Source organism: Phyllopteryx taeniolatus, chromosome 23, assembly GCF_024500385.1.
Source record: "Phyllopteryx taeniolatus isolate TA_2022b chromosome 23, UOR_Ptae_1.2, whole genome shotgun sequence".
In the NCBI taxonomy this organism is placed as follows: domain Eukaryota; kingdom Metazoa; phylum Chordata; class Actinopteri; order Syngnathiformes; family Syngnathidae; genus Phyllopteryx; species Phyllopteryx taeniolatus.
Genome location: NC_084524.1, coordinates 7,149,971 through 7,173,057, shown reverse-complemented (window position 1 = coordinate 7,173,057; position 23,087 = coordinate 7,149,971). Strand labels below are relative to the sequence as shown.

At 41.9% G+C, this 23,087-nt stretch overlaps 1 long non-coding RNA gene and 1 other non-coding gene across 2 annotated transcripts; both read right to left on the bottom strand.

The window, feature by feature from the left end:
- Positions 1-1,418: 1,418 nt before the first annotated feature.
- LOC133472606 (uncharacterized) lies at positions 1,419-14,689 on the bottom strand. Its single transcript, XR_009786777.1, has 3 exons — positions 13,848-14,689; positions 3,492-3,830; positions 1,419-3,421 (listed from the first exon to the last, which is right to left on the bottom strand). It is a non-coding gene; the product is annotated as an uncharacterized LOC133472606 (long non-coding RNA).
- On the bottom strand, positions 2,151-2,223 carry trnah-aug (transfer RNA histidin (anticodon AUG)). Its single transcript has one exon. It is a non-coding gene; the product is annotated as a tRNA-His (tRNA).
- Positions 14,690-23,087: the final 8,398 nt, after the last annotated feature.

The window sequence follows — 23,087 nt, the reverse complement described above, 5'->3', positions numbered from 1 at the left end:
ACAAATTGAAAAACAGACAATTAAAAAATATATATTCAAGAATCCACCCCTTCCCCACAATGTAAAATCAGAATCCGAATCATCTTTATTTTGCCAAGTGTGTCAAAAACACACAAGGAATTTGTCTCCTGTCGTTGGAGCCGCTCTTGTACGACAACAGACAGTCAATTGACAGAGAATACTTTTGAGACATAAAGACATTGAGAAAAACAGTCACTGAGTAATAAAAGCTTGCTAGTAATCTGGTCATGGAGGTACAATGTATTTATTTTTTTATTATAATTATTATCCATCCATCCAATTTCTGTACTGCTTATCCTCACGAGGGTCGCTGGAGTGCTGGAGCCTATCCCAGCTATCGTCGGGCGAGAGGCGGGAGTACATCCTGAACTGGTCGCCAGCCAATCGCAGTGTTACTCGATTAAATTTCTGTGACGTCAAGTGATCATGGGAGTATCAAACTTTTTTTCTGGCGCTCTTGAGTGGGCCAGTCTGAGAAATACACCAAATCTCCCATGCGCAGTGCAGGAAATATGACGGGGGCTCAGCCACTGAGCAGAACGCAAAACTTCACGAGCGTAATCTGCAAAGGTTGAGTCAAGGTAACTGGACTGGTAACTGTTCTTGTTTGTTGAAGATGTTAGAGAACGTCCACCAAAGTTTAAATCCGAAGTATGGACGCATTTTGGATTTGCAGTAATAAAAATCGATGGTGGAAAAAACATGCAATAAACTGTTTGCTGAAAGCCGCCGCTGTCGACAAGTTGTGGAATATAAGTCATATGAAAAGCCACAATCACCCGAAGCAAGAAGCAAGCCGAGGCCAAACATCAATTCGTGAGACATTTCAACCAGGTTTTCTTCATGATCGCACGATTGAGAGATAAAAGGTTGGTAAAAACATTTGAACCACGGTCCAAATTTCCATCACATACTGTACTTCAGCAAAACGTTAACACCGACACTTTACTAAGAGACAAAGACAAAAGTAGTAAAAAAAAAAAAATCATCGAGGAGGCAGACTGGAAAGTGTCTCACCCTGGACAGATGGGAACTTGGACATTACAAGCTACTCAGAGCTAGGTAACCACTACGTCACAGATTGTGACGAGTGAGTGCCAAGTAAAAAAATATAATTACAAAATTTGAACATTCCATGTTTTGTGTTAAACTACAACAAGATTTTTTATTATTTTTATGTCGAAAAAGACATCAGTGTCATGGTCTGTCCCTGCAGTTTCTTTTTTGGAACTCGGATGGCGCTTTTTGCCTCGCCTTTCCCTCCCTCTCTCTCTCCCCTCCAATCAGCACCTCATCCGCGCACCTGTTCCCAATCAGCACTCTACACTGCCTGCGTTTAAGCCTGCCAGATCCAGGAAGCCAGCGCCAGAGTATTGACGTTCATCTGTGGTCCACAGGCCAACTTTCATGACTCCTCCTCGTAAGTTCCTCGACTACCTGCAATCGTACTTACCCCCCTTGTGTTCTTCTCCGTCTCCAATGCTCCTTCCGTGTCTCCAGCCATGCCACCAAGTTCTTCCACCTGCCCATGGTTCAACTTCCTACACCTTCCCTGTTTTCCAAACAATCCAATATCATCCTTGAATTGAATCAGAAACCATGAATCATGATACTATATAATAAAAATAGTATATAATAATAAGTCAGGAGATTAGCTCAAATGCTAACAGTTAGTATGGTAATTGAAGTTGGAACGGGAAATGAATGATGTGAAAGTGTTAAATGTGGGAATTGTTGGAGGCCCATTCATTCTCAATGGAAGTTTATCCGTAGATTTTGGGGAATTGCATCATGATGGTCACGTAGAATTTAAAATAAAGAAGGTCTGATTAAAGAGTGGCCGAGACGCAACTTTTGATACCTCATTTGTGGGTAGAAAATTGTTGTTTACGTTCCTTTATGTTTGCACGTGCGTGCAGAATTAAATAGCATTTATTATTATTATATTTTTTTCCATTTTAACAGCCTTTTCTGCCAGCGAGTTGAATTTGCTTCTGAAATGGAGCAGCTGAATATTTGAGGCTGGAATGTTTGGATTGGATATTTTGATGTTAAAAGTAAAATTCAAATTGAGTGCAAAAAAGAAATTTAAAAAAAAATGGGTTTAATACCACATGCAAAACAGTGCACGAGCTAGCCAGGAGTTGAACCTAGAATCTTCTGATCCATAGTCAGATACGTTATCCATTGCGCCACTAGCCCCACAAGGGTGCTGTACCCTCTGCAAGCGGCTTCCCTGTGGAGGATTTTCACTGTCCCAACTTTTCAAACAGCAGCACGAAAAAAAACAATTGCAGGGCTTTATCTACGCTGTGAACCCGGACTTGAACCGGGGGGGTGCTGAGGTCACAACGCAGAGTACTAACCACTATACGATCATAGCGCAGGGTGGTAGAACCTGAAAGTTGAAAGTTGTCTGTCTAAAACTGTTGGTTGGCAGCAAGGCTGAAGACTCGCAGGGTGCTGAGCCAGGGCGACAGTGAAACAAGGTGAAAGGCATGATAAGGCATTAAACTGTCGATCAAGTGAATCATCTCAACATTTTACTGTATTGATAAAAATATTAATCCACATTTAATACAGATTACCATTTCAACCGCTTTTATGCTCACATCTTGTTTGGTGATGAAATGCGACACTCATGTCACTCTCCACTTTATCATATTTTTGTTATTTTATAAAATAAACATCCATCCATCCATCCATTTTCTGAGCCGCTTCTCCTCACTAGGGTTGCGGGCGTGCTGGAGCCTATCCCAGCTGTCATCGGGCAGGAGGCGGGGTACACCCTGAACTGGTTGCCAACCAATCGCAGGGCACATAGAAACAAACAACCATTCGCACTCACAGTCATGCCTACGGGCAATTTAGAGTCTCCAATTAATGCATGTTTTTGGGATGTGGGAGGAAACCGGAGTTCCCGGAGAAAACCCACGCAGGCACGGGGAGAACATGCAAACTCCACACAGGCGGGGCCGGGATTTGAACCCCGGTCCTCAGAACTGTGAGGCTGACGCTCTCACCAGAATTAACTCACAAACGGCAACTTCTTGTAAAAAATTAAAGAAACATTTAACATATTTTTCGGTTGGCAGCACATTTACGACTCCGAGAACAGGAGCAGACTGTTCTTCATTCCAAGTGCTCTGTTGAAGAGTTTACACCCAGCCATGTCCATAATCTTTTGCACGACCTCAAAGGTGTCACGGAGGTCACTAGGGTGTCTGAGATTGAGCACAAAAATGAGTCCAAAAAGCATAGCAACGGCTAGTGCTACACTACAGTATGTAAGTTTTGCAAAACCTTGATGACTTCAAGGACAACTCCACCATGCAGTCTTCACTTGAGGCATGTTCTCTTGATGTTCTTCTTTCTTCTTCATAAATGCCCATTGTTGTGTCTTCAATGTCAAAAAAGAAACAAGGTCAACAAAAGTTATTACCAACCAAAGCCGAATGAAATCCGCTTACTTTTTTGACGTTCTTCTACATTCATTCCACCAGGGCGAGAAGGTTATTTGGTGAAGCTGCTTTTCATGAGAGATTTATAATAATATTAATAATAATAATAAAAGGCCTTGTTCACAGCCAGTTTTAAATCAGGGACCTTTCACATGTGAGGTGCACATGATCACTGAACTGTGTGAAACAAGGCTCTCTCGTTGTCTTTCAGCAATAAATGATAAAAAAACAATGTTGGTTGATGTAGTATTTACATGATTCTGATTGTGTTAATGTAGTTTAATTTAAAATGGGAATCCATTACAATGCAATGTGCAATTGACTTTGGATGAAGATCTTCACTGATCTCTGAAAGACAAGAAGACAAACACACATGGTTTGGTCACGTCAATTGTCATGTTTGACTTAAATGTCATATGGTTTATATTCATATTTAAGGTTATTGGGAGAGTCCGTTGAGTGAAGGTTTATTGGATATTTAAAAAAAAAGCAGGTCAACATTTACAATAAAATGTGAACAAGTGTAAAATAATAACATGCATGAAACAACAAGTATCAATAATAGTAATACAGTGGACCCCTGCTCGGTTTTGCATTTGCAAATTCATCTATTTATGGAGGTGCCAGTCCTTGGGACAGTCAATGATGGTGTAGTGGTACACTTGCCTGACTTTGGTGCAGGCAGCATGGGTTCAGTTCCCACTCAGTGATGGTGTGAATGTGAGTGCGAATGGTTGTCTGTGTCTATATGTACCCTGTGACTGGCTGGTGACCAGTTCAGAGTGTACTCTGCCCTTTTGCCCAAAGTCAGCTGGGATAGCCTCCAGTGCCCTGCGACCCAAGCCAGGATAAGCAGTGTTGAAAATGGCTGGATGAACCCTTGGTTAAGCATGGAAAGAAGTATCTATTATAAAGTATGCGACTGTAATATTAAGTTGCAAAAATGCGCATTTAAAAAAATATATTTTCATGTCAAAATACTGTCTACTGTGTGCATGTTATTTATTGTATTGTAGCATCTCTTAAATTGAGACTAGCTATCCACTCAACTTCCATTACAGAAGTCAGAAGTCAGTGTGTGTGTGTGTAGGTGTGTGTGTGTGTGCACGCAGCTGTATCTGTGTGTATAAGTAAATACAGTAATAAATAATCAAAGTACAATCTCATCGTACACTGTACATGATAGCTGCCCCTGTTTTTAGCCTGTTAAGAGCTTTTTATTCACAATATACTATGATTGAATGTCATCCATCCATCCATCCACCCGCTTATCCTCACCGGGTACACCCTGAACTGGTTGCCTGCCAATCGCAGGGCACACAAAGACAAACAACCATTCACACTCACATTCACTCCTACGGGCAATTTAGAATCTTCAATGAACCTACCATGCATGTTTTTGTATGTTGGAGGAAAGCAAAGTACCCATAGAAAACTGACACGGGCACAGGGAGAACCTGCAAACTCCTCACAGGAAGGCTGGATTTGAACCTGGGTCCTCACAACTGTGAGGCTGACAAAAGGGCAGGTGGAGATGCCTGTTGAAACGCAATGACTGCCCCCTGAGCAAAGTCTCTGGTCTTAACATGTTGTGTTGCATCATCTGTGTAAACTGAATGGGGATAATGTCCCCTTGTTAAAGTGAAAAAGCTTTGGGGGAAAAAAATCTTCCACACATTTTTACAAACAACTCGTTTAAGTCGCGTAAAACTGTTAAACTTTGATAATGCAGCATTGTTCATAACCCTTTTACACTTATAGGAATAAAAATTAAGATGGTAAATATTGGTCACAGTATTAGATATTTACAATGTTATATTGAATGTAACATCACACAGTGCCTGTAAATAAACACAGTAGTACCGTTCAAAATGGGGAAAGTATTTCCTCAACAAGTGAGAGAGAAGTGAACCAATCTGCTCTGTGAAGCACAATTCGAGGCTGCAGAATGAAAAAAAAGTTGTTGACGTTGTGGCTCCTTCTCCTCTTTCGGTCCCCAAAGTTGTTCCTCGTACTTTGCTGTCCTTCTTGCACACATTTTCACAACACTTTCCACGAGCGGAAACAGAATGCACATTCATTCAAGAGCTGCTGTCGACTACTTCTCACGCCAGGCACTCCGCACACAGGATGCCTGCCTTGAGCCCAGTTCAAGCTAAAATGTCCCTTTGCGCTTTCATCTTTTCTGACGTCACAGCCAATCACCAGGCACGAGCAACTCATGGTCCACAGGGATTCCGGTCAAAGGACATCCATAATCGATAATAAAAGTAAAATAATAATACAATAAATAAGCACCACACATCTTGTTGTATTTATCTATGTTGTATTCTTTAGTTTTTTTGTTTCCATCGTCTTAATTTCCCTCGCTGGCCCCGTTGGTGGCGCACCCCTGACGTAGAGGAAATGACGACACAAATTAGGCATTTTGGTGAGCAATCGGGGAAACGGGAGCGGTTGGGAAACGCGAAGAAAAATATTATTTTGCGTAACTGTAGCATACAAAAGTCACACAATATTTACTTTGTAAACGAAAAAACAAGACTATCAAACAAAACTTCTTGAATTGCAAGCAAAAATCAGACATTTGGAGATAATCTAACTCAAGCTAAAAAAACTAAACAAAACAAAATATTACTTGCAATGAAAATATTTTTTACTTGCGATGACGATATTCGCGTGTGCGCTCCTCAGCTTTTTGGCAAAAAACAAAAAAACAAAATAAAAAGCCTCAAGAAGGTTTGAGGCTTTCCTTCAACTTGTGCCGGAACAGATTCGGAGTCAGTGAGAACAACATTAGTGACATCTGGTGGACGAAAGAAGTCACAGCAATGAACTGTGTGAAACAAGGCTCTCTCGTTGTCTTTCAGCATCCATCCATCCATCCATCTTCTCCTCACTAGGGTCGCGGGCGTGCTGGAGCCTATCCCAGCTGTCATCGGGCAGGAGGCGGGGTACACCCTGAACTGGTTGCCAGCCAATCGCAGGGCACATAGGAACAAACAACCATTCGCACTCACAGTCATGCCTACGGGCAATTTATACATGTTTTTGGGATGTGGGAGGAAACCGGAGTACCCGGAGAAAACCCACGCAGGCACGGGGAGAACATGCAAACTCCACACAGGCGGGGCCGGGGATTGAACCCGGGTCCTCAGAACTGTGAGGCTGACGCTCTAACCAGTCGGCCACCGTGCCGCCGTCTTTCAGCAATAAAAGATAAAAAAAACAATGTGGGTTGATGTAGTATTTACATGATTCTGATTGTGTTAATGTAGTTTAATTTGAAATGGGAATCCATTACAATGCTATGTGCAATTGACTTTGGAGAATAAATGTATTCTAATTTATTGAGAAGTACCTATATGAAATAAAACAGCCTGCCTCAAAGACTGTCTGCAGCCAGGTTGACATTACAAATGAGGATCAGTTCTCAATTGCCTCACCTGGATAAAGGGTTAGGTTTTAAAGGTATCAAAAATATTTAATACTTAGATGAAGATATAAAATAAGAGGAATGTGAAAGCTTGAAATAACAGCATTTTGGGCTGGTTGGTGAAAAAGCCCCCTAGGTTATTTGGGGAGCCAAGTGAGTTAAGATTAATTGGGAATAATAAAAAATACCCAGGTCAACAACAATAAAATGTGAAAACGTGTAAATTAATAAAGTGCAACTTTCAATAATGGTATGGATTGACTCAGCTTGTCATGCATATTTCTTCTATTCTTCTCATAGAAATAATTTTCCAAAGGGTTGAGTTGTCCCCACGAGCATCACAGTCCAGCAGCGTTGATCTGCGAGGCCCCGTACGCCAAAGACGTACAACTAATGTGGTATTTGTATTTGGCTTTGAAAAGTGCGCCAATGACTTACTCGGTTAAGGAAGTAAAACTGAAAAACTATCCGTAGTCCGTGTTTGTCCATTTTCGTGCCAGTGACGTCTCGAAGTTCGGCTGCACACGTGAGCAGAGGTTATCGGCCGCCACGGGAAGTGAATACGACTGAGTGAATTTTATTTCATGCTTTAAATAATTTCAATTTATTGTATATAAATTGAAGTTAACCCTTTAACTTTGACAGCCTGATTTTTTTTAAATCAAGGGTAATGAAAGTGAAATATGCAGAATTCAGTGGACTTTTATTTTGAAATGCAATATCAGAATTGGATGGGACTTTTTGGTGGAGACCTGAGGTGCTCTCGTGTCCCCCAGAACTGGACTGGTGTTGCGATACCAAAGAGATTCTTTTTTAATCATGTTTTTTTTTTGTTTTAAATCAGGGGTAATGACAGTGAAATATGCAGATTTCACGGGACTTTTATTTGGAAATACAATAACAGATCTTGGTTGCTCGAAAGTTCCACAGATCTGGACTGGTCTTGCGATACTAATGGGATTATTATTATTTTTATTATCTATAGTTTAAAAAAAAGGATATACTTGCAGTCATGTATGCAGATTTCAAATCAACTTTATTTTTGAAATGCATCAAGATTTGAATTAACATTGCTGTTTGCAATTATGGCCTCGTTTACTTTCCATCAGAAGTAGACTGGTTGCGTTATCACAGAAAGTTTTTTTCATAGAATTATTTTAAATCCGAAGCATCGACGTCCCTGTCGAGCTTTTATTTTGAAGCTGGGTTTCGCCGCGAGTTGGCGGTTTATTACCGTAATGACGAGTATGAACAAAATTGGCTCAAACCGGTGGCCTGTCGTAAAGGATCACGGGTAATACATCTCCTTTCCCTTCTCGCCATGAGGCCGGAGGGACGATCGTGCTTCAGCAAATCTTCCTGAATTTGGTCCGAATGCTGTGAATCCTCGACGCTTGACGCCCCTGATCGCGACTTTAGTGGACTAAAACATCATTCGTACAATCTTCGTGTCCGGTTGGAGTCGTCTCGTGCACGTTGAAGCTTCTCGGCCTAGCTTAGCTTAGCTTAGCTTAGCTTAGTTTAGCTTAGCTTAGCTTAGTTTAGCTTAGTTTATCTTAATTTGCTAACAAAGAGACACGTTTGTGATCAACACTTCGCTCAGCAGAGGTCAAGCGTGAGGTAAAGTGTTCTTCTTTCCGCCACCTACTAGTAAACTCAGCTAAATTCCGTCATTTTTACGATTATTTTCTGAATCTTTATTATTTGTTATCTTCATCTGTATTCCGAATCCTTTTGTAGAATGTCTATAATGTTTCAACACAAAATTTCTCTCCTGAAGTCACAAATTAGTTGTCTTCTTTCTGTCTCATGTTTCTTACAATGCGTATTTGCACGTTCTGTTGTTTTCTTGTTGATTTTGGTGCTTTGCCATTTTACCTGACGTACTGTTTAACCCACAATGTCCAAATCTTAATCTTCATATAATTGTTTCTAATGTCCGATTATCACTTGCCTTTCTCATCCCTCCAACGTAGAGCGGAAAGTGTTGTGATCGTCGTGTGAAAATGTGTGCAAGGAGGACAGCAGAGTACGAGGAGGAACTTTGGGGCCCAAAAGAGGAGAAAGAGCCACAACGTCAACTACTGGACGCTGTGTTCAATCTGCAACCTCAAATTGTGCCACGCACAGCAGGTTGGTTCACTTGTTGCATGCATTCTAATTTGGGCCCCGTTTGATGATGCATTTAACATAATAACATCTTCTAATGTGCACTATGTGGGTCTGCGGCAGGCATCTTTCTAACCATTGGGCGTAAAAGTGCCAGGTGTCTTGAAAGGCTGCATAGTAGTTTGAATTAGAAGCAACTCTTTATGATGCAATTATTACTATTTTTTTTTTAAACGCACTAAAATAAGTGAAGTAAATGAGCAAAGCCTTGCAATTTAAATACTACAAAACCATGAACAAACAAATGATGACCAAAAGTTTGCCCACTTAGAATAAGAGGAAGACAGTGGCAAATCCTTTTAAGAAATCATTGCTTTGCAGGCGTTGATAAATCAGTGTTTTTTGTTTTGTTTTGTTTTTTTCCTGATCCAAATGCACGTTATAGCTTTTTAGGGGTGGGGCCATCAGGCAAGAACTTAAATGTGCGAAGCCTACAGTGAAAACAGTCAAAAAGTGGACAAATGAAGCCAAGATGGAACTTCAAAGCTGCTTAGACTGCACAGACTGGAGTGTCTTTGAAAATTCAGCTGGCAGCCTGGATGAATATACGGACACTGTTACATCCTATATCAGTTTCTGTGAAGAGGTCTGTGTTCCAACAAAATCATTTCGCACATTCAACAACAATAAGCCGTGGTTCACTGCTAAACTTAAGCAGCTTCGCCAAGCTAAGGAGGACGCATATCAGAGCGGGGACAGGGCCCTGTATAATCGAGCTAGAAACCAGCTGACCAAAGAAATTAACATTGCAAAGAGGATCTATACAGCAAAGTTGGAAAAACAGTTTAGCACAAACGACTCTAAATCAGTCTGGCATGCATTCCAGTCGCTGACTAATTACAAGCGACGATCCCCCCAAGCTGAGAACAATAGCACACTAGCCAACGACTTGAATACCTTCTACTGCAGATTTGAAAAGGACAGTTTCACACCACACACCAACCCGGCCGCACCGGCGACCACAATCACACCTCTGACCTCTGCGTTAACCATCCATGAACAGGATGTGAGACGCATCTTCAAACAACAAAAGATTAACAAAGCGGCAGGCCCGGACCACGTGTCTCCATCCTGCCTCAAAGTCTGCGCGGACCAGCTCGCGCCAGTCTTCACTCAGATCTTCAACAGATCACTGGAAATGTGCAAAGTTCCATCCTGCTTCAAACGCTCCACCATCATCCCAGTCCCCAAGAAACCTGCAATCTCGGGTCTGAATGACTACAGGCCTGTCGCTTTGACATCTGTGGTCATGAAGTCCTTTGAACGTCTTGTGCTGGACCACCTCAAGAGTGTCACAGGTCCCCTGCTGGACCCCCTGCAGTTTGCCTACCAAGCGAACAGATCTGCGGATGATGCAGTCAACATGGGACTGCACTTCATCCTAGAACACCTCGACAGTGCAGGGACCTACGCGAGGATCCTGTTCGTGGACTTCAGCTCAGCGTTCAACACCATCATCCCTGAACTCCTTTCATCCAAGCTTCTCCAGCTCAGCGTCTCACCTGCCATCTGCCAGTGGATTTACAGCTTTCTGACGGGCAGGACACAGCAGGTCAGGCTGGGGGAGGCCACCTCATCCACACGCAGCATCAGCACTGGGGCGCCCCAAGGTTGTGTCCTCTCTCCGCTGCTCTTCTCTCTCTACACGAACGACTGCACCTCAGCGAACCCGACTGTCAAACTCCTGAAGTTTGCAGATGACACCACTGTCATCGGCCTCATCAAGGACGGTGACGAGTCTGCATATCGACAGGAAGCGGAGCGGCTGGAGCTGTGGTGCGGCCGACACAACCTGGAGCTGAACACGCTCAAGACTGTAGAGATGATCGTGGACTTCAGGAGGCATCCTTCGCCACAGCTGCCCCTCACGCTGTCCAGCTGCCTTGTGTCAACCGTCGAGACCTTCAAGTTCCTGGGAATTACAATCTCCCAGGACCTGAAGTGGGCGACCAACATCAACTCCGTCCTCAAAAAGGCCCAGCAGAGGATGTACTTCCTGCGGCTTCTGAGAAAGCATGGCCTGCCACCGGAGCTGCTGAGACAGTTCTACACAGCGGTCATCGAATCAGTCCTGTGTTCTTCCATCACAGTCTGGTTTGGTGCTGCTACAAAAAAGGACAAACTCCGACTGCAACGGACAATCAAAACTGCTGAAAGGATTGTCGGTACCCCCCTACCCACCCTTGAGGACTTGCACGCTGCCAGAACTAAGACAAGGGTGTGCAAAATCCTCTCGGACCCTCCCCACCCTGGTCACCAGCTCTTCCAGCTCCTTCCCTCAGGTAGGCGCTACCGATCAATGCAAACTAGAACTAGTAGACATTCCAACAGCTTCTTCCCTCTTGCAATCAACTTCTTGAACAGCTAACTTACAATTCCATTACAACAAGCTGGCAATTTTTTGACTTGAGTTCGTTGTCACATTTCTGTATTATGTATTACTCGTGCACTCACTGTAGTTGTCTCGCCGTGCTGCACTATTTGCATATAGTGGCCACTCATGCCAGAGTAGTATCTGCTCCATTTGCACACTGATTGAGGAGTATCTGTAACATTTGCACAACCATTGTCCCAGATTATCGCAGTACTCGTCACTTTAAACCGCATACACTCCTTGAAGTCTCAGTGCCCTTTGCACAATGGTCATTGCACCGGACTATTGCGATATTAGCCATTCGAACTGAGGACTCTGCATCTTTTTGCACAATTGTTGTTTGTTGTTGTTTTTTGTTAATGTCTTTATGTCTCCAAAGTGTTCTGTAAATTGACTGTCTGTTGTACTAGAGCGGCTCCAACTACCGGAGACAAATTCCTTGTGTGTTTTGGACATACTTGGCAAATAAAGATGATTCTGATTCTGATTCTGATCTTTGAACCTGAAGCACCTTTGAATCTGAAAATGATAGTGTTTTAAAATAGAATGTTGTTCACTGGCGGCACGGATGGACGGACCTTCTGACCACAAACCTTTTCCATGTTTATTTTAACCTATTCAATTAGGTTAGGGCTAAATGAAGTTACACATTGTGAATACATCTATAGAACACTTTGCAAGAAATTGCTATAGGTTACATCTATTAATAATGCACAACTGTATTTCATTGTAATCAATCCTAGAATCACATTCGCAACTGCCAGTGAGGTCGGTGGGTGAGGGGAAAAAAAAGATTGTGGTGGTTTGCAAGCTGCCGTTAAACACAAAAAAAGAAGATGATGGCGATGGCTTCGGAGAAGACAAATCCGAAAAGAAGAAGGCGAAATGCTGCAAGTTTGGGAGCATTTCAGACCGATAAGAAAGGCGAACACCGGTGACGCGACACGTCTCTCAAGCAAGAAACAAAAAAATGCAAAACAAAAAAAATAAATAAAAAACAAAATAAAAGTACAATTCAAACGGCAAAGAGTGCAAGAAATATTTAATAGTGGAAATGCTCTGAGGGGGAAAAAGTTTTTAGCATGCACTTAAAAACATTCACACTTGGGGCTGAGGTCACTTCTCTTGGCAACTTATTCATTTGTCTACCTATGGCCTGGGGGCCATTTGCGGGCCATCCCCCCATTTTTGGGTGGCCCGCATTTTCTCAATGTAACCTTTGACACGGCGTTGCGCTTCTGACATCAGTGGTGTTCACCCTATAGCCCAGGAGCCATTTGCAGCCGGTCCTCCCATTTTGTGCGGGCAGACCTATTTCCAACTTTTGCACTTGTCATGCAGCAGTGGTGTGAAACCTATGGCCTGGGGCCCATTTGCTGGTCATCCTCCATTTTTGTGTTGCCCACATTTACTCATTATGGGCCATACGTTTGCACTTGTCCTACAGCGTGGTGTCCAACCTACTGCCCGAGAGAAATTTGCGGCCCTTACTTCATCGTGCGAATACCCCACCCTGCCAGGACCTCAAACTGCCAGTACCCCAACGGGGCCGGGATGCGAGGGCCAGATCATAGCTGCTCGCAGCTCTAGTTTTATTTTATTATTGTTTGTGCTATTTATCCAGTAGTTGAGTAATTATTTCACTGTGTACTTTTTACTCTTCAGTTATTTTTGGGAGCGCTACGTTTTACTTTTACTTGAGTCTCATTATTGTCAAGTAACAGTACTCGTACTAGAGTACAATGTTTGGACACTCTACCCACCTCCCCCCATCCTCCATTGCTACTCTTACGTTTAAGCAACATTTTTGCAGATCAGCCAGTGTTGTATTTGTTGCACTGGTCTTTTGTATTTTCGCGTTGAGGTGGTGCGGGTCAAGGCACTGGTTGCGGTCCCAGTGGAACCACGAAGCACACGTAACATTGTATTAATTGGGAAACACCCAAAATCTGCCCGGGGATCCCTCCAAACCCCCCCACCCCCTTCCAAATATTATTATTATTTTTTTGGGGGGGGGGTCAGCTTTTTTATGCCTTTGGTGTTTGCATGGCTGCTCTCTTAACAATTTTTTGCACTTGTTACTGATCTAGGATTATTAGACGGTCTTTATACGACAGTCAAAGCCTATTTTCAATGTATGTTATTGCTGAAATAACATTTTGAAGAAAAGGAGTAAAAATGTTAATAGGCTATGTTGGTAAACTGTTATTATGTCTGCCAATATAGTTAACATTGTGCCTATCATTCTTAAAAAGAATGGACATTTGTCTATAAACAGGAAAGGGGTTTTTAATGAATAGAATTTAGCAAGGGCATAAGCATCAAATCATGAAAATAAAAATATGCATAATCACAAATAGTAACTGTTTGGGAAATATCTACTCACATGAGATAAATCATTTCAAGCCGATCCTTTGAGATGAAAAACCCAAATGAACCAAAAACATCAGTCCAAGGAAAAAGTTGATTCCATTCAAAGTCTCATTTGATGACATATGTAAACAGTCCAAAGTATGAAAATCCAAAACATGATTAAAAACAAAATCCAATTCAAAAGGAATATTCGACTGATCAAATCGGCCAATCCCTCGACGAGCTGCTTCTTAACATTTTTAGTAAGATTAGGAAAGGGTTTAGGTTGCTGTTGAAGGGCTCTCACTCCCTAAAGCTTTGCAGTAATTTTCCATTTCTCTACCTAATCTTTGCCAGATTTTTTTCAAGCCCTCTTTCAGAAGCTGCATCTCTTGTCCTCTTGCGTTTTACACAAAGAATGAGAACGCCAAAACATCTAATGCAACATCTGCTGCTACAAAGAGCGTTAAAAAGCACACGTATTCAGCTTTTACAGGACTGCCTATGCCAAGGGTGTTACAGAGCCCGCTCGGACTGGCCTACGCTGGTTTATATCCATCCATCCATTTTCTGAGCCGCTTCTCCTCACTCGGGTCGCGGGCGTGCTGGAGCCCATCCCAGCTATCATCGGGCAGGAGACGGGGTACACCCTGAACTGGTTGCCAGCCAATTGCAGGGCACTTCCAAACAAACAACCATTCGTACTCGCATTCACACCTACGGGCAATTTAGAGTTGTCAATTAACCTCCCATGCATGTTTTTGGGATGTGGGAGGAAACCGGAGTGCCCGGAGAAAACCCACGCAGGCACGGGAAGAACATGCAAACTCCACACGGGCGGGGCCGGGGATTGAACCCCGGTCCTCAGAACTGTGAGGCAGACGCTCTAACCAGCCGGCCACCGTTCGTTTATATCCATATTTGGTAATATTTAAGAGAAAATGGCTTCACTTCCTCATAAGAACAAAGGACCTTGAACCCACTTCCCTGAGCATCTGTTATCAGCGCATTTTCCGTGTTGTCATGGAGACGACTTAACAGTTTAACGGAACTTGTCGCCGAACCCTTTCTCCTTCTCAACTCCGGAGGACAGCTTGTATCTGATCAGCCTTTTTTCAGTACATGTGTGTGTGTGATATATATTCATCATAACATCCGACATTACTGAAAACATACAAAATTACATCATTAAACAAAATTTCATTGCAAACACCAACTTGTACAATGAAAAGGTTCTATCGTTTCATCGTCGATGTCACCCATTTTTGGTTTGAGTAACCAAAAATAGTGGGTTCTAACACTTAGTAATTATAAATGGAATATATTTAATATATATGCCGTACTGCCGTTTTGTATGTGTTATTGGACGTAATAATCTGGCGACTAGTGACGCTAGCTATCATGGCTAAACACGGTGCAGAGCCATGAGGTACATTGCCCGTCCAAGTAATGTCAGATCGACTTGTCAACGTATTGTAGCATCAGCGAAGTTGACAGCAACCCGGCATGCCTCAAGGCTCCGGTTATAAGTAGTTCCCCTCTTATTACTTGTTCAATAGTGTACCGTGTAATGTCTGAAGTCTTGAGTGTGAGTCGTTAAGGGCGGGGCCTGTTGATTGGCAGTTGCGACATTGGCAAAGATGAAAGTACAAAGGAACATTTCAGCTCGAGCGTTGGCTGAAGTTAGTCAATCTGAGTGCGCAGTGACTCGGTGTGAGATAAGTTAGCTAACCCTCCAAGTACTTTGCTGTCACACGTTTCACACCGATATCACAACACTTTATACTCACACTTGGTCTTTATTTAGGAATATTTTCCTTACAAATGTCTCTTTGTTTACGGCAAGCAAGTTAAGATAGGCTATTTATTATGTAAATGTTTTTCGCTGTTGACCCCGCTGGCAGGAACTATGCGAAAACCATACAATAATTTCACAGGAGCATCATGTTTTCGTTGACTTGGAAATCTATTTGAGTAACTCAGTTAAAATATTAATAAACTTGATATTTATTTTAATCTGTCATTCTTTAAATAAAACTGTCATGACATTATTGTATATTAGAATAGCGATATAGTGCCAAGACATGGTATTAAATAAACATCAAGACTGAAGAAAAAAGTTGTCAATATTTTGTCACTCGAAATTATTCAGAGGGGGTGGTTGAAAATGAATAAGCCAAATCAAAATATAAGCAAAGAAAACTTTACAATGTGATATAGTTAAATTTATACATAATGTATGATATTCCATCATAGCACATGTTGAATACAGGGTTCATAAGCGAAAAACTAATACAGTGATCATGTAGTATCCCTCACAAACGTTTTAAACGATGTTGGGATGAATGCGGTGAGGCTGTGTAAAATTATTTGGAACCGTATATTTACTTTACTGTTAATGAAATTATTTTTACAAGTTGCATAAACCTATACAGAAAAAATTGCAAATGCCAAACCAGGAGTATGCAGGGATCCACTGTATTTCCTTTATTTTTATCCTTAAATAAATATATGCTTATACATTTTATTGTTGTTGTTGACCTGCCAAATCTTATTATTTCCAATATATAAAACTCATCTGGCTTTCACATTGACCTTAAATATAAATCTAAAACGTAATACACAACATTAAAGCCACAACATGAGAACAGATTTACCAAACCATGTGTATTTGTCTTCTTGTGTCTTGCAGACATCACTGAAGATCTCCGTACTGAGCAGCAGGAGCCAGAGCCCCCTCACATTAAAGAGGAAGTGAAAAGCGAAGAGGAGCCCATTTCAATTAAAACAGAGGAGGAAGAACTGCGTCCCCACATCAGACAGGAAGAGGAGGAGGATATCTCCAAATTTCCATCGACTGGTGTCCCTTTGAAGTGTGAAGATGCAGGTCAAAGTGAGGAGAGCAGAGGGGCGGGGCCTCCAAGCAGCAGCTCAACTCAACACATGACAACAGAAGGTGATGAAGACCACTGTGGAGGTTCGCAAGCAGCCGGCCTCCTAGCACCACTATCAGATAGTGACGACATGATGTCTCACACTACTCACACTGATGATGATGGACAGTCTGAAGTTATGACATTTCAGACTGACAAACGATGGAAATGTTCTCAGTGTGGGATAGCATTTGCTGGTAAGAGTAGTTTGAAAAAACACATAAGAACACACACTGGTGAGAAACCTTTTTCGTGCTCAGTTTGTGGTCAAAGATTCTCTGTGAACGCAAGCTTAAAAATACACACAAGAACGCACACTGGTGAGAAACCTTTTTCCTGCTCAGTTTGTGGTCAAAGATTCTCTCAGGCGGGACACTTAAAAGTACACACAAGAACGCACACTGGTGAGAAACCCTTTTCCTGCTCAGTTTGTGGTCAAAGATTCTCTGTGAAGGGAAGCTTAAAAATACACACAAGAACGCACACTGGTGAGAAACCTTTTTCCTGCTCAGTCTGTGGTCAAAGATTCTCTGTGAAGGAACGCTTAAAAAGACACACAAGAACGCACACTGGTGAGAAACCTTTTTCCTGCTCAGTTTGTGGTCAAAGATTCTCTCAGAAGGGATACTTAAAAGTACACACAAGAATACACGCTGGTGAGAAACCTTTTTCCTGCTCAGTTTGTGGTCGAAGATTCTCTGTGAAGGAAAGCTTAAAAAGACACACAAGAACCCACACTGGTGAGAAACCTTTTTCCTGCTCAGTCTGTGGTCAAAGATTCTCTGTGAAGGGACACTTAAATTTACACACAAGTACACACACTGGTGAGAAACCTTTTTCCTGCTCAGTTTGTGGTCAAAGATTCTCCCGGAAAGGACACTTAAAAGTACACACAAGAACACACGCTGGTGAGAAACCTTTTTCCTGCTCAGTTTGTGGTCGAAGATTCTCTGTGAAGGAAAGCTTAAAAAGACACACGCGAACGCACACTGGTGAGAAACCTTTTTCCTGCTCAGTTTGTGGTCAAATATTCTCTGTGAAGGAAAGCTTAAAAAGACACACAAGAACGCACACTGGTGAGAAACCTTTTTCCTGCTCAGTCTGTGGTCAAAGATTCTCTGTGAAGGGACACTTAAATTTACACACAAGTACACATTCTGGTGAGAAACCTTTTTCCTGCTCAGTTTGTGGTCAAAGATTCTCTCGGAAGGGACACTTAAAAGTACACACAAGAACACACGCTGGTGAGAAACCTTTTTCCTGCTCAGTTTGTGGTCGAAGATTCTCTGTGAAGGAAAGCTTAAAAAGACACACAAGAACGCACACTGGTGAGAGACCTTTTTCCTGCTCAGTTTGTGGTCAAAGATTCTCTCGGGAGGAAATCTTAAAAAGACACAGAAGAATACACACTGGTGAGAAACCTTTTTCCTGCTCAGTTTGTGGTCAGAGATTCTATTATAAGTATCAGGCTAAGACACACAAGTGTGCTGGTGAGAGTAGCAGTGCTCAAGAAGCTTTTAATGAAAATGTAAATGTTAAATCTAATAGGTAATTACTATGTTACTGACTTACAAAAATCTACATTCTTTTATTCTGTGTACCAGCTTTTATTGTATCTATCGGCTTGTTGTCCATATATTTTTTTAAAATTAACATTGGTGCCAAAATACTTTCAAGGGACTAGTTAATGGTCTGAACATAGACACTTATTCCATAGTTATGGACTCATAAATGATGTCTGCAGGGAAAAAAAAGCCCTCCAAAATACACTCAGTTGTCATTTTAGAATAATATACTGTTGAAATACTTGATTGTCAGCCAGATTTTGGCCCGCTTACATTTTGGACATGTCAGCCTGTCACATCCTGCCACATAACGAGCAGGAGCCAATGACATTTCCTCATTGAACTTCTATGTTTTCCGGGGTGTATTTTTTTTCCCATATTGAAAGCCTGGATGCATTTATTTTTTTTTAGATAATTTTGAGTGAAAATAGTGATCGTGGAATATGTTTGGTAAGCTTGTTGTTTAATTAATCGACAGTGAAATGCCTCCTTGAGAAAAGAAGACAGCTACGTCATCCCACATGAAGTAATTCTTTGCAGATTCATTTCCTCATGCGTCAGTTCAATTTTGAATTGATTGCACCACAAATGTATAGTATATGTGTGCATGTATGTATAGATGAAATGTATGTATAGATCACAAAGACGTTTCTGTAGGTGGCATTGTGTGACAGACGTGGACTTTGGCTGGCTGTCATCACATCGGATGACCCATGACGAGGGTCTCCCGGCCGAACGCGTTATGTCGCTTCATGTCCCGAAACTGCAGCTGATCTGATTTGATATTATCTGATCCATATAATCTAAAATATTGGGCTGATTGTTGAAATATTTTCAGAGATTGAAGCTGCCATGAATAGAGATGTCTGCATAAATTTTGATGATTATTGTTGACAGTTTTGGAACATAAAGCCGCTTTTATTGGATTCGTGCATAAGGCCTGTGTGGCACTCGCCCACCGTGTTTGTCATTTTAATCATGACACCCTAATTGCGATTTTTCAGCACATTAAATTAGTGATTGCCAGTTCCATTTTCTTGAGCATGCATGCATTTTATCCAATGTTTTAGTGATGTCAATATCAAATAAGTGAATGATTGATTGAAATAAGACTGTAAAGAAACTTTCACTCTTGGTGGTAAACTGTCAAGTGTATTTGTGATCCTTAATAAAATACATTCTTAAAACAGTGAGGTTGACTCAATTTGCTTGTTTATCAAATCAATTTCCCTCATTAAAAAGAATTGAAATGTCTTTAATCCATTGGAAACCCTCCAAAAGCGAAATGCTTGCAGCTTAAAGCAAAAAATGGCCCTTGCGACAAGGCGTAAGCGGAAAAACTGCACTGTGGAGAATCACAAGCAGACCGCCTCTTCGTTTCACTATCAGATTGTTGTGACATGACGTCACATTCTCCTCACACTGATGATGCTAAAAATTCAGACGGTGATATGATATGTCACACTGCAACAAATGATGGAAATGTTCTCAGTGTGGGGAAAATTTTGCTTGTAAAAATAAATAACACATGAGAAGACACACTGGAGAGAAAACTTTTGCCTTCTCACGCTGCCTTCACACCGGATGCACTTTGGGCGTTACGCGCGTGATTACATGTAACTGGGTGGCCGGTTGTCGGGGCATCCTGGGTCCCTCGGTGTGGGACGTGTCCCGTCCGCCGGGCTGCTCTCGGGTGGACCTCTGGGCCTGATCCCGCCCCTCGATTGATTGGGTAAGGTCCTCAGCCACCGCGGTGCGGCCACTGCAATTACAGGACACTTCTGTCAGTCTTGTAAAAATGGTAAAACGGTGCCAATTCACTTGCATGTATCCGCAGGCACACACCCCTAGGACTCTTTCACTGGGTGTGGGGTCACGCACTTACTGCAACAAATAACTCATGAATATGAAAATCGCTTGTGTATCCCCTCACTTATACTCGTACTGTACTGTACTGTACACTGCATTCTTCTTCTCCTGTCCTTGTCCTGTTCTATCTTGTCCTGTCCTTCCCTCACAGGGTGTAGCTCGACAGCCCCATGCAACACTCACATTTAATGTTTGTAGATAATGTAATGATTTACTTCTCTCATCCTGTTTACAATTAGTGCTTTGTCTTTGTTCTTTGCTTCTCTGGGCCCGAGCTCATCTAAGATGGACCGATGCAAAGTGGAAAAGTGTTATGTGGTCCGACGGGTCCACATTTCAAATTGGTTTTGGAAATTGTGGACGTCGTGTCCTCCGGCCCAAAGAGGATGCAATGGATGCAAAGTTCAAAAGCCAGAATCTGTGATGGTATGGGGCTGTGTTAGTATCAATGGCATGGGTAACTTACACATCTGTGAAGGCACCATTAATGCTGAAAGGTACATACAGGTTTTGGAGAAACATATGCTGCCATCCAAGCAACGTCTTTTTCATAGACGCCCCTGCTTATTTCAGCAAGACAATGCCAAACCACATTCTGCATGGGTTACAACAGTGTGGCCTCGTAGTAAAAGAGTGCAGTTACTAGACTGGCCTGCCTGCAGTCCAGACCTGTCTCCCATTGAAAATGCATGGCGCATTATGAAGCGTAAAATACGACAACGGAGACTCCGGACTGTTGAACAGCTGAAGCTATACAAGAAAGAATTCCACCTACAAAGCTTCAACAATTTGTGTCCTCAGTTCCCAAACGTTTATTGAATGTTGCTAAAAGAAAAGGTGATGTAACACAGTGGTAAACATGACCCTGTCCCAGCTTTTTTGGAACCTGTTGCAGCCATAAAATTCTAAGTTAATGATTATTTGCTAAAAAACAATACAGTTTATCAGTTTGAACATTAAATATCTTGTCTTTGTAGTGTATTCAATAAAACATAGGTTGAACATGATTTGCAAATCATTGTATTCTGTTTTTATTTATCTTTAACACGTCCCAACTTCATTGGAATCCATCCATCCATTTTCTGAGCAGCTTCTCCTCACTCGGGTCGCGGGCGTGCTGGAGCCTATCCCAGCTGTCATCGGGCATGAGGCGGGGTTCACCCTAACTGGTTGCCAGCCAATCGCAGAGCACATACAAACAAACAACCATTCACACTCACATTCACACCTACGAGCAATTTAGAGTCGTCAATTAACCTAGCATGCATGTTTTTGGGATGTGGGAGGAAACCGGAGTGCCCGGAGAAAACCCACGCAGGCACGGGGAGAACATGCAAACTCCACACAGGTGGGGCCGGGGATTGAACCCCAGTCCTCAGAACTGTGAGGCTGACGCTCTAACCAGTCGGCCCCTATCTTCTTGTTGTCCATATATTTTCTAAAAGCCCCGCGAGTGTAAAGAATTAACATTGGTGCCAAAGTACTTTAAAGGGACTAGTTAATGATCTGAACATGGGCACTTATTCCATCGTGCTGGACTCATAAATGATGTCTGCAGAAAAAAAAGCCCTCCAAAATAGATTCAGTAGTAATTTTAGAATCCTTTACTGATGAAATATTAGATTTTCAGCCAGATGTTGGCCCGCCCACATTTTGGACATGTCAACCTGTCACAGCCGTAACAAGCAGGAGCCAATGACATTTCCTCATTGAACTATGTTTTCCATGGTGTTAATTTTTGCCCATATTGAAAGTCTGGGACAATAATGATAATAAGAAGACAATAATGAGCGAAAATAGTGATAGTAAAACATTTTTGGAAAGCTTGTTGTTTAAAAAAATGAAATGCCTCCTTGAGGAAAGAAGAATGCTTGCTGATTTATTTACTCGTACGTCAGCTCAATTTTGAGTTGAACTAATGTGCATGTGCGTATGTAGTATAGATCAAATGTATGTATTGATCACAAAGGCGTTTCTGTGGACGGCATTTAGTGACAGACGTGGACTTTGGCTGGCTGTCATAACATCGGATGACCCATGACGAGGGTCTCCCGGCCGAACGCGTTACGTCGCTTCATGTCCCGAAACTGCAGCTGATCTGATTTGATATTATCTGATCCATATAATCTAAAATATTGGGCTGGTTGTTGAAATATTTTCAGAGGTTGAAGCTGCCATGAATAGAGATGTCTGCATAAATTTTGATGATTATTGTTGACAGTTTTGGAACATAAAGCCGCTTTTATTGGATTCGTGCATAAGGCCTGTGTGGCACTCGCCCGCCGTGTTTGTCATTTTAATCATGACACCCTAATTGCGATTTTTCAGCACATTAAATTAGTGATTGCCAGTTCCATTTTCTTGAGCATGCATGCATTTTATCCAATGTTTTAGTGATGTCAATATCAAATAAGTGAATGATTGATTGAAATAAGACTGTAAAGAAACTTTCACTTTTGGTGGTAAACTGTCAAGTGTATTTGTGATCCTTAATAAAATACATTCTTAAAACAGTGAGGGTGACTCAATTTGCTTGTTTATCAAATCCACATTTCCCTCATTAAAAAGAATTAAAACTAAAAAAATTGGGCTGATTGTTGAAATATTTTCAGAGGTTGAAGCTGCCATGAATTTGGATGATGATTTTTGACAGTTTTTGGATATTAATCTGCTTTAATTGGGTTGATGCATGAGGCCTGCAAGGATGTGGCACTCGCCTGCCGTGTTTGTATGATTTTAATGATGACCATAATAAATTGGCGATTTTTCAGCACATTAAATTAGTGATTGAACATAATTTTGGGATACTAGCTGTTGTTCATGTGGTGCAATGATATATGACCACAATTAAAGATATAATAACAGCTTGAATAAAGCTGTGCTTGGAAACTCAAGCAAGCTGTGTTT